This window comes from Ornithorhynchus anatinus, chromosome 16 (assembly GCF_004115215.2).
Source record: "Ornithorhynchus anatinus isolate Pmale09 chromosome 16, mOrnAna1.pri.v4, whole genome shotgun sequence".
Taxonomy (NCBI): Eukaryota; Metazoa; Chordata; class Mammalia; order Monotremata; family Ornithorhynchidae; genus Ornithorhynchus; species Ornithorhynchus anatinus.
Genome location: NC_041743.1, coordinates 34,328,812 through 34,343,509, shown reverse-complemented (window position 1 = coordinate 34,343,509; position 14,698 = coordinate 34,328,812).

Sequence of the window (14,698 nt, the reverse complement as noted above, 5' to 3'; positions counted from 1 at the left end):
AAGTGATCAGTAAATACCAGGGATTGATCCTGAACAAGCAAAATGAAGTTGTTCCCCCTCTTTCCCCTATTGTCCCCCTCTCCCCAAAAAATAGTGTGTAAACTTTCATAAATGGGCCTGGAATCTACAAAAATTAAAAGGCTCAATACTTTGATCTATGGAGTCCTGCACAAAGCAAAAATATCAGATCCACAAAAGCCGTCTCCCACAAGAAAACATCTATATAGATGTCCTGCCAACACCTGAAGATCAATCTCTCTAAAACTGAAATTCTCAATAAATACCACTGACTGTTGAAAGGTGGGTCAGAGCAGCCACCTTTTGGGAGCGAAAGAGAATCCAAACAAGAATGTATACATCGTGGAAAAAACATTTTAGGAAGGCCAATCCTGACCCATGAATTTGCGGAAAAGGAGTAAAATGGGATAATATTGAGGCCCGGGGTAGGAAGCGATCGCACCTGCATGTGTGTGTGTGTGTGTGTGTGCTTGTGGTTTTAATGTTATTTGATTGCTTAAGTGCCAAGCATTGTACTAAGTGCCAAGCACTGGGAAGCAGCGTGGCTCAGTGGAAAAGAGCCTGGGCTTTGGAGTCAGAGGTCATGAGTTCGACTCCCGGATCTGCCACTTGTCAGCTGTGTGACTGTGGGCAAGTCACTTCACTTCTCTGTGCCTCAGTTACCTCATCTGTAAAATGGGAATTAACTGTGAGCCCCACGTGGGACAACCTGATTCCCCTATGTCTACCCCAGCGCTTAGAACAGTGCTCTGCACATAGTAAGCGCTTAACAAATACCAACATTATTATTATTATTATTACTAAGCACTGGGGTAGGTACAAAATAATGAGGTTGGACACAGTTCCTGTCCCACAGAGTGCTCAGTCTTAATCTCCATATGAGGAGTAATACCCAGATTAACTGAGACACAGGGAAGTTTCAAATGACTTGCCCAAGGTCACACAACAGACACCTGGCAGACCTTGGGATTAGAACCCGGGGCCTTCCGACTCCGAGGACTGTGCCCTTTCCACTAGGTCACACTGCTTCTCATCACTGCTCTATCTAGGCTGACGTGCGATCCCACGGCGAGGGATGAATCATTCACTAAGTATAGGACCTTAAACCATAGTTGTCACTTCTTCCACGAGCCTCCTGGAAGATTCTGAGGCATGGGGCTAGCCACAGGGCTCTGGTCAGTTCTTTTGTTTGTTTATTTTGTTTATGGCATTTGTTAAGCATTTACTATGCTCTGGGCACTGTTCAGAGCGCTGAGGTAGATACAAGCCAGTCATGTTGGATACAGTCCATGTCCCACATGGAGTTCACTGTATTAATCCCCATTTCCCACCCAAAAGTCCTGGAAGGCAACACGTTATGCCACTTGGAGGAGAAAGACAACCTTCTAGCCGCCAAACCATTGCACAGTCCCCTCTTCCTACCTAGAATATACCCCCTCATCTGCCTTCTCACCATATCAAGTCTCCCCTCTTTCAAAACTCTACTAAAACTCATCTCCCCCATGCCACCTTCCTCCGCTAACCCCACGCGATTCCGAACACTCTGCTCACTCCCCTAGCCTCTTGTCTATTTCCATAAATTTGTGCAGACGTTTCTGTTGCTGTTTTAACTACATTCTTTGACTCAGTCATCTGTGGCTTACACCTATTATCACGTCTGTGGATATGGAATTGTTCTGCCTCCTGGAGGGTGGAAACCATGTCTTGTTCCACTAGTGGTCAGATCGATCAGGTGATCAGTCTCCCTTGAGGGTCTGCTGTGGGCACAGCCCTGATTTCAGTTTTTTAGTTTTGTTTGGCTTTTATGATAGTAAGGACTTACTAGATGTCAAACACCGTTTTAAGCGCCGGGGTAGGTATAAGTTAATTAACTCGGACACAGTTCCTGGGCCGCACGAAGTTCACAACCTAAGTGGGAGAGAGAACAGGTATTATTTAATCCCCTTTATACGACTGAGGAAACTGAGGCAGGGAACGGTTTAGTAGCTTGGCCAAGGTCACCCAGCAAGCGACACTGCCAGGTGAAAAAAATAGGGTGAAAAGCAAATCGACCCAAACACCACAGGATGAACAAATATCCCCCTTGTTTAGACTCTTTGTGACTTGAGAAATCCATTGCCTTTAAAGTTTCAGTGATGTTCGATACTCATTATTGAGTGTCAACAGTACGCTAGAGGCTTCTGGTTCTTAGGAGGGCCGAATAATATTTAAACCAGTTGAACTTCAATTAGGACAGAATTCTCCAGTTTCTGACATTCTGTCAACACTTTGGGTACAGGAAGAACTTTTCATTACCCGGCAGGTGGTTTGAGAACAATTACTGGATATTTTACTTTTATCCACCACAGAGGGAGACCTGGGCTTAGACCTGCTTCTTTAAAAATGCAGGGTGCTGGAAACACCAGCTGTAGCTTATAATAGGGACACGTTATCCTCACTGCATCATCTGTTTCCTGTTAAACCTCAGAGGCCTGGGCAACCAGAACACTGATTTGCCAATGTGGTTCATCTGCTGGTGTTCTTAATTCCACTACAGCTGCTCAAGATCAATCCATCAGGGATATTTACTGAGCACTTAGTGGGTGCGGAGCACTGTACTAAGTGGTTGGGAGACCACAGTACAACCGAGTTGGTAGATACATTTCTTACCCGCCAGAAGCTTACAGTCTAAAGGAGGAGTAGGGTATTGAAATAAATTTTGGATATGTACATAAGTTCTGTGGGGCTGAGGGTGGGATGAATATCAAGTGCTTAATGAAGACCTCAAAATACTTTACTTTTCTTAATGTATGTATACCCGTGTGCGGTATAGCTTCCGCCTGCTGAGAAGCAACGGGGTCTAGTGGGTGGAACACGGGCCTGGGAGTCAGAAGGACCCGGGTTTTAATCCCGGCTTCAAACGTTTCTGCCGTGTGACCTTGGGCAAATCACATCTCTGTGCCTCAGTTATCTCATCTGTAAAATGGGGATTAAGACCGTGAGCCCCATGTGGGACTGTATCCAACCTGATTAGCCTATATCTACCTGAATGCTTAGAAAAGTGCCCGGCATAACACATACAATAAAAAAGTTTATTTGCGTGCCTGTTCTGATGCTAAATGTCTATTTAATGGGAGTTGGAAGGACCTGGGCTCTAAATCCAACTCCGCTACTTGTGTGCTGTGTGACCTTGGGCAAGCCACTTAACATCTCCGTGCCTTGATTCCCTCATCTGTAAAATGGGGATTAAGACGGTGAGCTCTATGTGGGACAGGGACTGTGTTCAACCCGATTATCTTGTATCTACCCCAGTGCTTAGAACAGTGCTTGGCACATAATACTATTATTATCATTATTATTATCATGCCACTGGCTCACTCTTCCTTTAGCTTGCTCCCCATCAAACAGGTGACAGGATCAGTCTTCCCCTCCTGGGGAGCCTGACTTTATCCAACCTCTGCCAAGGGGCGTTGAAGAGGATGAGCCTCTATCTCTCTGATTCTCTCTGACTGTCTCTGGGGTGGGTGGGGAACGTATCTGCCAACTCTATTGCACTGTACTCTTCCAAGCGCTTAGCAGAACACTCAACTAAATACTGTTGGTCGATTGAGTCTTGTCTCTGCTCTCTTGATCTATTTCTCTCTTTCTGTCTCTCTCCGTCACTCTCTGTCTCTCTGATTGGCTTCTCTCCCTTCTCTAAGCCTTTCTCAAGCTGTGGTCTCTTGACTCGCTGTCGGCAATCACTGGCTCCGGCCGCATTTCTGCATTCCTGGCTGGGTCTTGGGCGTCAGCTATTTTCACTAGGCCTCCTGAAAGCTCTGCCTCTGGAAGGCAGAAAAAGGAAGAGTTGGGAAAAGTGAAAGGAACATGGTGTGAAAAGAAAGTTTGGTGGAGAAAGAGAGAAAGGGAGAGGAAGAGAGGGAGGGAGGGAAGGAGAGAAAGAGAGTACTGATTGGTAGGTAAAGATATGTCTTAAAACAAGAGGGAAAAGTATCTGAGTGGGTGGAGAGATGATGGGGGGGCTGCAGGGTTGGTGGGTGAGTGCAGAAAAGTGGAAGGCAGGTTCATGGATGGCATAGAGAATAAGGTTGGGTAGGAAACCGAATGGACTTTAGGGACATAGTCCTAGAACCTATTGTATTTTTTTTCGTTGCCTGACCCAGTAGGTTTTCTACAATTCACAAACCAGGATTTTACTCCTGTACACTTTAATAAACCCAATTGTCCTTACTATTTTATGGTGTTAACCTTCTATGCCCTTCAACTCTTATTAATAATACTACATCTGTATTTTGAGATTCTCCTTGTTTGGAAGCTCCATCTCTTGGCTTTGGGAATGGAAGGGCCTCACTCCGAACACAAGAAAACCTGGCCGCTCTCTCCCAAAGGTCACCTTGGGGGGCAATTTCCGCGTAGACCGGGTCAGAATCAGGCTCTGCCCCAAGATGGTGAGGCCCAGTGCCCCCCCAGGGGGCAAAGCTAACCAAGGAGGATTCATTCATTCATTCAATAGTATGTATTGAGTGCTTACCAAGGAAGATTCATTCATTCATTCAATAGTATGTATTGAGTGCTTACTATGTGCAGAGCACTGTTCTAAGCGCTTGAGCACTGTACTAAGCGCTTGGAGGATGTGTTCCTCCCTGCCTGACAGGATCCGAGATGGGGGGAAAGGGCCAGCTGGGTGGACAGGTTATCGAGTGACCGGCCGGGCCGTCCTCTGCTGAGGGGGCTGGCTGACCCCACCTGCCCCTCTGTGGGCCTCCACCTATGAAAGGCAGGTGTGGCAGTGCCACCCAGGACTGGCCCCACCTCGGCCATCAACTCTGCCAGGAGGAATGCCAAACTAATTCTCTCCTCCTCCAAGAGGCCTTCCCAGACTGAGCTTCCCCTTTTTCCCTCTGCTCCTCCCCCTCTCCCTTCCCCTCCCCTCAGCACTGTGCTCATCCGCTCATTTGTCTATATTTTTATTACCCTATTCATTTTGTTAATGAGACGTACATCACCTTGATTCTACTTATTGCTATTGTTTGAATGAGATGTCCATCCCCTTGATTCTATTTATTGCTATTTTGTCTGTCTCCCCCGATTAGACAGGGACTGTCTCTCTATCTGTTGCCGATTTGTCCATTCCAAGCGCTTAGTACAGTGCTCTGCACATAGTAAGTGCTCAAAACTATTGAATTAACGAATGAATGCCACTTCCCACGCAGGATTCCTGCACTCTAAGAGCCCCCACCCACAGGCTGCCTTCCTTTTTTTTAAAAAAAGGTATTTATTAATAATAATAATAATAATAATAATGTTGATATTTGTCAAGCACTTACTATGTGCAGAGCACTGTTCTAAGCGCTGGGGGAGATACAGGGTAAATAGGCTGTCCCACGTGAGGCTCACAGCCTTCATCTCCATTTACCAGATGAGGTCACTGAGGCCCAGAGAAGTGAAGTGACTCACCCACAGTCCCCCAGCTGCCAAGTGGCAGAGGCGGGATTCGAACCCGTGACCTCTGATTCCCCAGCCCGGGCTCTTTAGAGAAGCAGCGTGGCACAGTGGAAAGAGCACGGGCTTTGGAGTCAGAGGTCATGAGTTCGAATCCCAGCTCTGCCCCTTGTCAGCTGTGTGACTGTGGGCAAGTCACTTCACTTCTCTGTGCCTCAGTTCCCTCATCTGTAAAATGAGGATTAAGACCGTGAGCCCCACGTGGGACAACCTGATTCCCCTGTGTCTACCCCAGCGCTCAGAACAGTGCTCTGTACATAGTAAGCGCTTAACAAATACCAACATTATTATTTCCACTGAGCCACGCCGCTTCTGTTTTCTGGGTCCTTACTACGTGCCAGCCCCTGTACTAAGGGCTGGGGTGATCATATTAACGCCGAGGGTATTGGTGTTTAACAAATGTGCCAGGCAGTGTACTGAGCGCTTGGGTAGAGGGAAGTGAAAGAGCGGCCGCCGGGCCCGACGGTGCGGCGGGGTACCGCTAGGGGGCGCGCCGGGTCCGACGGTGCGGCGCCTCGGCCGGCTGTCGGAGCGCGCAGGCGCAGTGGGAGGGCGCCGGGCAGCGCGGCGGCTCCGGGGGCGAGGGGAGGAGCGGCCCGGCCACCTCAGCGCCGTCTTCGTTAGGCGCGTCTCTCTGCGCGTGCGCGTCTCTGTGTGTGCGCGTGGGGGGGGGGCGTGTCTCTCCGCGCGTGCGTCTCCGCGCGGGCCGGTGGGTCTCTGCGCGCGCGCATCTCTCCCCGTGCGTCTCGGCGCGTGGGTCTTTTATGCGCGCGCCTCTCCGCGTGCCGGTGTGCCTCCCTGCGCGTGCGCCCGGCTCTCCCCATGCGTCTCGGCGCGCGGGTCTTTGTGCGCGCGCCCCTGCACCTCCCCTTAGGCGGCGGCCCTAGTTGGTATTTGTTTTGTTAAGCGCTTGGTCTGTGCAGAGCACTGTGCTAAGCGCTGGGGGAGATCCAGGGCCATCAGGTCGGCCCCCGTGAGGCTCCCAGTCTTCAACCCCATTTTAATAATAATAATAATGTTGGTATTTGTTAAGCGCATGCTAAGTGCAGAGCACTGTGCTAAGCGCTGGGGGAGATCTAGTGGCGAGAGCCCGGCCTATTCATTCATTCAATCGTATTTATTGAGCGCTTCCTATGTGCAGAGCACTGGATTAAGCGCTTGGAAGGGACAAACCGGTAACAGATAGAGACAGTCCCTCTTCCAGTCCCGGCTTCCTCCCCTTGTCCGTGAGGTTGCCATTGTTCTTGTCTGCTTGTCTCCCCCGATTAGACTGTTACCGATTTGTCCCTTCCAAGCGCTTAGTCCAGTGCTCTGCACATAGGAAGCGCTCAATAAATACGACTGAATGAATGAATGAGGTGACCTTGGACAAGTCGCGCCACTTCCCTCGGCCTCCATCCCCTCATCTGCCCCATGGGGCGACGTGGATCGGGTCCGGCCCGATGATCTTGTGCGTACCCCAGCCCTTGAAACGGGGCCTGGCACAGAGTGAGCACTTAACAAAAATCCTAACACATATACCATATTAAATATATATCTATATGTATATATATGGCAGGGGCCTCCACCTTAGATTGGTGGGCATCACCCCCAGGCCCCGACACACATAGTTTTTCTCCTCCTCGCCTTCTCCCCTTCCCTGCCTTCCCTCTCTTTCCCCTTTCCTTTCCTCTTCTCTGCCCCTTCCTCTGTTTTCCCCTTCCCTGTCCCACCTCATTTCTCTCCCCTTCTCTTTCCTGGTTAATAATAATAGTGGTATTTGTTAGGCGCTTACTATGTGCAAAGCACCGTTTTAAGTGCTGGGGGGGATACAGGGGGATCAGGTTGTCCCACGTGGGGCTCACAGTTTTAATCCCCATTTTACAGATGAGGTAATTTAGGCGCAGAGAAGTTAAGTGACTTGCCCAAAGTCACACAGCTGGCAAGTGGCAGAGCCGGGATTAGAATCCACCACCTCTGACTCCCCAGCCCGGGCTCTTTCCACTGAGCCACGCTGCTTCAGCAGCTGTTCCCCCACGCCCACCCACGTGCCTTAGTGGAGAGGCGGGATCCCGGGTTCGAGGCGTTTTGAGTTGGGTGGACTGTCGGTCGTTAAGTCGTAGGCCTGAGTCCTTCCGGCTCCTGCCGGACGGGGTGAGAGGGCCAGGGTCTCGGTGGGGATCGGAGACCCCGAAGCCCTGCCCCGTCCAAAACCCCTCGAAACCAGGCTCCTGACACGTCCTGCCGGTCCTCGCCCTCCCCACTTCCGGCTCCCCTGGGAGAGTAATAGTGGTTTCGAAGCGTATTGTGTGCAGAACGCCGTCCTGGACGCACAGGAGAGAGACCGCCAAGGGACCGAGGAGGACTCACTTTTTAATTGGGAGCCATGCAGGAGGAAGATCGCTCACCTTCCCCGTCCCTGCAGTTGTTACTCCAGCTCAGGCTCCACTAAAATCTGGGCCTCAAGGGACGAGACCTCAAGACCAGGGCGCTGGTCGAGGTCCTGAAGCTTGAGCCTTCCACCTTCCCCTTTTGTCTTTCAGAAAGAGGGATCTCCCCAAGCTCACTCGTGTCATGTCACTCGTTTCCTCAGAAACGGCCAGACATCAATCTCCCCACCTCCACTCAAAGGCCATCTCTTAGGTGGCCTTGGTTTTCCTTTTTATCGCTTGGCACTTTAAAGAAACCATTGTATCAGCAGGGCAGCCGGTCTTTGATGGTGATGGTTTTGTTTTTTATATAGAGGTCTGTAGTATAAATTTCAGGGGCTGTATTTTAATTTGTAAAGTCGCCTTTATTTTTCTTTGTACTCGTCCTTTGTAAACCTAGATGATATTCAGTTTCCCTCTCTCCCCGCCCCCTCGCCCAACAAGGGTTACTCTAATTTTAGACGACTGCAGGATGTCCTCGAGTAAGCACAAACAAGAGTGGGGAGGAAAATGCTGGAAAATGTCACTAAAGACCCTGATTTAAGTGAGTCCGTTAAGAGAGAATCGAGGTCTAAATTATACTTCTTCCTGGGTCCTGCATGATTAAAGTCACCAAATGATTCTTAATTTAATTAATTGGATTATTAAAGTTTTGAATCCAATTCAAGTTGTTGATTTCGAGTCTCCTTTCTGCACTAAATACCCATAAAGAGACTCAGCGTGAGTCCCCTCCAGCCCCCAGATGCCAGGAGAAATAACACTCAGAGGTGGGAGTGATCACTCTATTTACATGGTTCTTTTCTAACTAGGCACACATAGTATTTTATCAGGAGTAGTCTCAGGGTGACTATCAACATCATATTGCCTTAAGTTGTATTTCTCATCTGGAGAAACGCAGAGAATAGCTTGCTGTGATCTTGACCTCGCCTGGCCTCCAAGTCAATTGTGGAGAAAATAACATCACATGGTCCCGACTCCCTTTCGGGCATTTTATCCTCCCCTCTCTCAAAGACCTGCATCGTTAAAATTGATTGTATTTGCACAGTAGACTCATGTTGGGTATTTCAGTTAAAGGGGGAGGTGGAGGCTGTGGAATTTCTTTTACTCGAGATCTTTAAAAACAGTATAAAACTACAAGGTCAGGTGCATTTTTGCTTGGAAAAGGATGGGGGACAGGCTCCAGTTTCCCCTGGAGGTCCCTTTCAGCAGATAAATTTAAGAAAGGGATTGGCTTGTTTCAAAAGCTTGGGCTAGACAACTTGAACACAGGATGGTCATTGTACCTGGGTGTTCTGATGGTTTCTGGTGTACACCCATCGATCCTCTTTGTTCTTGGGTTGGGAGGGGGTTGCTTTCTTTAGAATCTTCTGAGAGTGACCTGGTAGCAGGGGCATAACCCAAACATTCATTCGTTCATTCAGTCGTATTTATTGAGCGCTTACTATGTGCAGAGCACTGTACTAAGCGCTTGGAATGGACAATTCGGCGACAGATAGAGAACACGGTCTGCAGAAAAAAATGCGGCACTCGCAGTTCTGCAGTGCTGCCCCCGGCAGCTCCTCTCATCAGTATGGTCGCGAATCTACCGCTCTGCACCGATTTAGGCAGTGGATGCTGTCGATCTAGTTCACTCCCCTTTGGTGCACTTCTGCTCTATGCCTCGGATGGCTTTAAGTCGAGGTATTATCTCTACAGGGACGTGATGGACCTCTAACCCCAGAAATCTGCTAGGAGTGACGATCGAACCCACAAGCCACCATTTCCTCCGCCAAGATATACGAGGCGCTCAGCCATCCATTCCCCTCTCCCAGCAAAAGCAGTATCACTTCTCACTTTCTTCCGTTTCAGAGAATAGCTTTCAAGAATTACTCCCGTGTAAATATGTGAGCCTGGACACTCCCAAATAAAAGACAACCTCGTTTGAGCCCCTGCATAGTAATTCCACTCTCATGAGGAAATTTGCATTCCTTACTGGGGAGAAACAGTAAAAGTTAACTATCGCAGTACTCCTGTCTCTCACCCATAGGGCATCTCCCCAATCCCTGCCTCCTGGACCTACCTAAGGAAGACCCCTATAAGAGGGGAAAAAATTTAGGATAGTGGGAGATCAGCTCAGAGACTCTCTCAACACTGAAAAAACTGCTGCAGATCTGGAATACTGCTTCCCTGTTGAGCAATTAATCCCTATCCATCAGTTGTTCCGGAACCTGGGAAAACACAGAAGCCTGCCCTCCCCTTGGAAACATGACATTGAAACTTAGCCCGATTCAATTAAGAGCATGGAGAGGAAGCTTGTCAGTACTGTATCTAGCCAGTGACAACTCTGAAATAGAAAGACAGGAGATGGGTTTGTGCTTTATTTAGCTCACTCAATCTGGACTTGTTCCTCCTGGTTCACGTTCATTGGACCAGGATGCTGACTCCTTCACATTAAAAAAATCCCGTGATCTCTGAGCTGCATATGTGCAACTCAAAAGGAAACCCAGAATAGATTATTATTATATTGGTTATGATTATCATTATCATCATTAATTGCTTGCCCAGTGCCAAGGAATGTACTTGAGAGCTGGAGAAGAAAGCTTTCTGTTTATAAGGAGAGCTGGAGAAGAAAGCTTTCTGTTTATAAGGTTTGTTAGGGGAGGAAAAGTCTAGAGTAGCAAACCCTCATTCACCAAGTGGAGTCAGAGATCTGGTCCAAAGGTGTCCTCTCTGACATTGCTATGTCTCTGACTGTCCGGGGACTCAGAGGAAGGCAGGATCGAATGAGTATGAAGTGTGACTGATTATTTTTATTCTCAAGTGCTCTTGTTGGCATGGTGTTAGTTCCATTAATTTTCCCCAACTTTTTAAGCCAGAGTTCCGGTCTGTATCTTTTGTTCTTAATAGTAATAATAACTGTGGCATTTCTTAAGTGCTCGCTATTCAACTATTTCAACTGTCAGACACTGTACTAAGAGCTGGGTTGGATACAGTCCCTGTCCCACATGGGGCTCACAGTCTTAATCCCCGTTTTACAGGTGAGGTAACTGAGGCCCAGAGAAGGTAAGTGATTTGCCCAAAGTCACATAGCAGACAAGTGGTGGGGTCACGAGTAGAACCCAGGTCCTTCTGACTCCCAGGCCCTTGCTTTTTCTACTAGACCACACTGCTTCTCATGTTCTTAGCAAACCTGAGCGTATTAGGAGTAAGGTATTGGATAGTAAAGTGTCAGCCCCTGACATCATTCCAGGACTGTCAATCAATGAATGCTATTTATTGAGTACTTACTGTATGTAGGGCACTGTACCAAACAGTTGGGAGAGCAGAATACAGTAGAGTTGGTCAACACAATCCCTCCATTTTAGATCTTTGGATGTATCCTCAGCTTTAATTGGCTGGTAGCCATCTTTGCACTGGACCTTCGCAAAGGCCATCAAGGTAGAAAAACAGAAAGAGGTGGCTGTTGGTTCTTTCCACTCTAAGCACTGGGTGATAATGGGGTCAATATGGTTACATCAAATTTCCTTCCCTACAATGTTAAGCAAATTATTCAAGGAATTACAAAACCATTTTCCCTTTCAACCCTACCCCATTTTCTATGCTGTAAGACACAAGCTATAAAGTGGTTATTAAAAAAAACCCACACGACTCCCACCCAAGTTACCTGTTTCACGTTTTGTGCTATTTGTCTAGTAAATCTTCTACGCTGATTTATCATCATCAACTACAACCCACCCAAAATTTGAGAATTGGATGTGATCTGGTTGGTATACCATATCTACCCTGGACTACTCTTTGCAAAAGTTTTAGGCATTTGGTAACTTGGGGAGTCACATTGTGTCTGAAATGATACAGAACATTTTGGAATGTTAAACCCATGTGAGCAAGGGGGAAAAAAAGCACTAGCACTGAGCAGAGATTTGCCAAATACATGGGATTGTGGAAAACACTGCTGTGTCGAGATTGATTCCAGAAATATTTTTCAATTTTGCTATTATTGGAGCCCACAGATGTTTATTCCATAGATCTGGAATCTGTAAGTAGGGTACCCGGTTGATGGAGAACCTAGGGAGTAGACTGTGATGAATTAGACATTTAGATTAATGTCCACCTCCCCCTCTAGACTGTAAGCTTGTAGTCAGGGAACATGCCTACCAACTCTGTTTACTGAAGTCTCCCAAGTGCTTAGTAGAGTGTCCTGCACACAATAAGTGCTCAATAGACATCATTTATGATGATGTTGATGATGACATATATTGTGGGAGAGAGAATATTAAACAGGATGACTAACCCACCCCTCACTCTTCCCAGTTACCTTTTCTTTATAATAATGATACTGGCATTTTTAATTGAATTTATGATCTAGCAGGGGAAATGGACATTAACTGTTCTGTGTAAAAATCTAAACAAGGCAAAAATAACATAAGAGAACTAAAATAAATGGCCATTTCCAGCTCTATGGAATTAAAAAATTATTCGATGTATTCACTCCGTAGCAAGTTTCTTCCCGAGATAAGGAAAAAATGATTGTTCTCACAAAAGAAATACCTTAGATCTTATTTTGACACAGTCCATAAAGTTCTGCTAATAGCATTAGAATAAAATCAAAGGGCAATAAAGATCAAGCCATCCATCCTAAAATGATCTATCAAGTATTTGGCAGCCTTAGCGCAGATCAACATGGTGTTTCTTCTGGGAATGGGTTCCTATTAATCTTTAAAGATAACAAATGCAGATTTCATCTGTCCAGCTTTGAAGAGAGGCCAGTGATTAAACTGAGTCAATGACAACTTGCTGGGGAGGGAAAAAAGAGGGGAAAAAAAATCAAGCCTGATAATCTAATTGTCTAGGGGACCTCACACTTCTCGGTGGTCTCCAACAGTGAATGAAGTCTAAAATTAACAACTGCTTATCTGTCATACACCTATTAGTAGAGATAATAAAGGAAGGAGATAAGATAAAGCACTCACAGGTTTAAAATATCTCACTGCTTCTGGAATTTCTAAGAACAGAAATAAAGTCAAAGTCAGAATAAAGTCAAACAGATAGAACCAGAAAAAATCCCATGTACGAACTTAATGAGCCGAGCTCCAGCCCCGTAAACAGGACCGAATTGGTTGTCAGAAGTCCACGTAAGGCTATCCAGGCAGATTGAAACTGGAGTGGGGAAATGTGTCTTCCTCACATTTCCGGTGCCAAGATTATAAAGCTCTGTCCTTGCATCAAATGACCCCTAAGGACCCATAATGCTGCACAGGTTGGGGCAAGGGAGGTGGGGGCAGGGGAGGACCCTGGAGATGGCTGAGAACAAAGGGTCAGACAAATGCTGCCAACAGCAAAATTGCCTTTAAACTACACTGAGGCATCCAAAGGCACTAGAATAAAAAGCCACATTACAGCAGAGGGGAGTAGGAGGTAGCCATTTGAAGGCAGCTTTGTTGGAAGCAGTTTTTCTGCTTTGAATGGAATCACAGCGAGGGACTGGAGGGAGTGTGCTCTTTCCCCTACAATGGTTCCCAAGGATACCCTTTACCATTTATCAATCAATATTATAAATCCCAAAATTTAGCAATATCAATTATGCATATTGCTCCCACAGTGGACTGACTAGGCGGTCAGACCCAGAATTACAATGAACAAGAGACTTTCAAGAGTGTCTGATGAAGCACTTCTTCATGAGAAACAGTGTGGCTCAGTGGAAAAAGCGCGGGTTTAGGAATTAGAGGTCATGGGTTCTAATCCCGGCTCTGCCACCTGTCAGCTGTGTGACTTTGGGCAAATCACTTAACTTCTCAGTGCCTCAGTTACCTCATCTGTAAAATGGGGATTAAGACTGTGAGCCTCACATGGGACAACCCGATAACCCTGTATCTACCCCAGCGCTTAGAACAGTGCTCGGCACATAGTAAGCGCTTAACAATACCAACATTATTATTCAATATATAAATATATTATACTTTTGGAGGGAAGAAATGTGTTCCTGTTACCAAGATATGTGTTCATGCACACGTGTCCACATCCCCGCCTCTCAAGATGCCAGGTTCTACTTTCCCTGAATCCCTGGTGTCTTGCCCATTTTCCTCAGGCATGTGCTCTAGTTTACTGCTTGAAGACAGAGTTGGCATGTTCTCCTTCCTGGTCTAACAGCAGCTGTTCAGTACTGTGACTTCAAAGGAAAAAATGGCAGAGGGAGTAAGAGGAGAAGGATGCAGATGACAGAAGAGTCTAGAATAGGGAGGGCAACAGAGAAGAGGGAAGCTAGGAGAAGAGAAAATAGTGAGAGATAAAGAGGAGGAAGATTACCTAAAAAAAAGAAAAACCAAAGAAAAAAAAAGATGGGGGAGAGTGACAAGCAGGAGGTAGATAAATACAAAGGCCTAGAGGACATGGAGACAGAGGAAAAGGAGAAAGATTGGTGGTGGCGATTGGGCCGGAGGGGGGATGAGGAGGACAAGATAACATACCCATACAAAAAATTATCCATCCTTTTTCCATGGATCCCACTTGGCAGAAAATCTCAATACATTTCAATTCCTATTAGCCAGGGTACTAATCATCAGGATCCCACCTGACCTATTAGAATTTAAGAGGATTATTAAAATAGCTTTGGTTTTTGAAAAATCATTTTCTTCACCCAAAGACAAAACCTTGAAAACTGAAATCTTTTCCTTCCCATTCTGTTCTGCAATTTATCAAATATAAACAATCAAGTTGCTCATGACTGCCAGACTGTGCCCACTGCTGAAGAGTAATCGGCTAGGAAGTGGGAGCAGTTGGAACTGTGAAAAGGAAAAAGGAGAAAAAAATAGCAC